This window comes from Octopus bimaculoides, chromosome 11, assembly GCF_001194135.2.
Source record: "Octopus bimaculoides isolate UCB-OBI-ISO-001 chromosome 11, ASM119413v2, whole genome shotgun sequence".
Taxonomy (NCBI): Eukaryota; Metazoa; Mollusca; class Cephalopoda; order Octopoda; family Octopodidae; genus Octopus; species Octopus bimaculoides.
In genome coordinates, this window is record NC_068991.1 from 71,871,638 (window position 1) to 71,873,584 (window position 1,947).

General features: G+C 35.4%; 1 protein-coding gene across 2 annotated transcripts in view; it reads left to right on the forward strand.

Moving 5' to 3' along the window:
* LOC106875097 (uncharacterized) overlaps positions 1-1,947 on the forward strand; it is a 106,169-nt gene that overhangs the window by 30,676 nt on the left and 73,546 nt on the right. Inside the window, exon 1 of one of the 2 annotated variants that reach the window (XM_052971924.1) lies at positions 1,113-1,729. The exons of the other annotated variant lie outside the window; for it this stretch is intronic. The gene's annotated coding sequence lies outside the window, so the exon portion shown is untranslated. Of the gene's footprint in view, positions 1-1,112; positions 1,730-1,947 lie in introns of those variants that run through there. 2 annotated transcript variants of the gene reach the window in all.

A 1,947-nucleotide genomic window follows, 5' to 3' on the forward strand; every position in this document is an offset into this window, starting at 1 on the left:
TGTATGTGTGTGTGTGTGTGTGTGTGTATGTCATTATTCAGTTTATTTCAAGATTTCTTGCCAATAGAGAAAGAACCGGTTTCTAACCTAGATCCAATGATCATTCACTGCAATTTCAACATCAACAACAGGGTATTTTTGTTTGTTTGTATGTATGTATGTATGTATGTGCAAATTTGTATGTTTTATGCATATATTCCCATGCATATAGTTACATATCTAGACATGCTTATATATATTTAAATGATAAACTTCTGGAAAGTTTTACAGATTTTTACAGTGCTAGTGATGGATTTGATCTGTAGTCTTTGAATTAGCTTTCTCCTTTCTGATGTTGAGAAGCCTAATTTCTCAAGATTGTTATTTAAGCAGTGTGTTACATATCTCAAAGCCCCAATAATTACAGGTATAAACCTGAACTTTTAATCTGGATAGAGTAACTGCAGATTACTCAATAGTTCAGCGTAGGTATTCTCTTTTTCACTGATCTTCAGCTTTATGTTAACCTCCACTGGGCAACTAATTTCCACAACTATGCAGTTTCTCTTCTCTATCCCAATGTGTGTATGTATGTATGTATGTGTGTAAGCATGTATGGTTACATACAATAATGTATGTATGTATATATAGAGACAGACACATGCATACATTCATATTTAATGATGGTGGTAATTTTATATATATATATATATATATATATATGCATCAAAGCTTTTGTTTTGCAGAGCAGTATTGTGATGATGAAAATAGCTCTGTGAAGTTATTTAGATCTTGGCAGTTTTCAATAACAAAATGTCACATGGTATTCTGGAAAACCATTGTTATGATGTCTGTCTGTTGTTGAATGAGGTTGTAACAACTATGTATTTTAGCAGTGGAAGTCTGAGCTTAGCTGTTAGACAGACAAACCCCACCTCTTCCTCCTTATCACCCCCTCTCTCCCTCTCTCTCTCTCTACTATCAAATATCATATTTACATTCAACAAACTCTCTAAAACAAGTGATGTGATGATGATGATGACATAATAATATATTGTATCAGTTTCTCAGCCATAGAAACAGAAGAATAAAGAGTATATTAAATACCGGCTTTGTACTGATTTTGTACAGCAGCGATGGTGGTGGTAGAAGTGCTGGTGGTAGTAGATGTACCGATTGTTGTAAATGACGATGTTGATGATGACAACAACAATGACGGCAGTGGTGATGCTGATGGTAGTAATAGGGCGCTGATGATGATGATGGTGATGACGACGACGATGATGATGATGATGGGGTGATAATGTTAGGGATGGAGTTGCTGCTTTTGATGATGTTGATGATGATGCTGGTAACGATGATGATGATGATGACGATGACAACTATAATGGCAATGGTGGTGGTGATGGTGGTGGTAATGGGGTAAAGATGTTGGTGATAGGTTTGCTGATTTCAATGATGATGATGATGATAGCGATGATGATGATTTAGTTTACCTCAGAACCACCCAATTCGTTCCTAGTTTGTGATTTACAATTACTTAAAGCTTGACACTTACAGCTGAAGGTCACTCGGTGCTTAGTAAATGGTCTGTAGAATGGAATGACCCTTTCCATAGTGGAATGCACTGGCCCCTTTTCAAAGATGCTGTATCACATCTACAGCCTGGTTCAAAATATCAACTTAAAATGAAGAAAAGTTTCAAAAAAAAAAAAACAAGAAAAACCCATGAAAATACCAAGATATACAGGTATAGAGTATATCTTAAAATTTATTCGCATTTACCCTCCTGTCTTCTAATTATCTTCCTCCTCCTCCTTTGCTTTTGGTTCTTTTGGGGGATTTTTTTTTTTAAATAGATATCTCTGCTTGAAGATTTGCTAACCATTTTAAGATTTACAAGGAATCTTTTCAGGAAAAGGTCAGGGGAGTTTAATATGAATCCTGGCGTGTAAACAGTGCACTCTT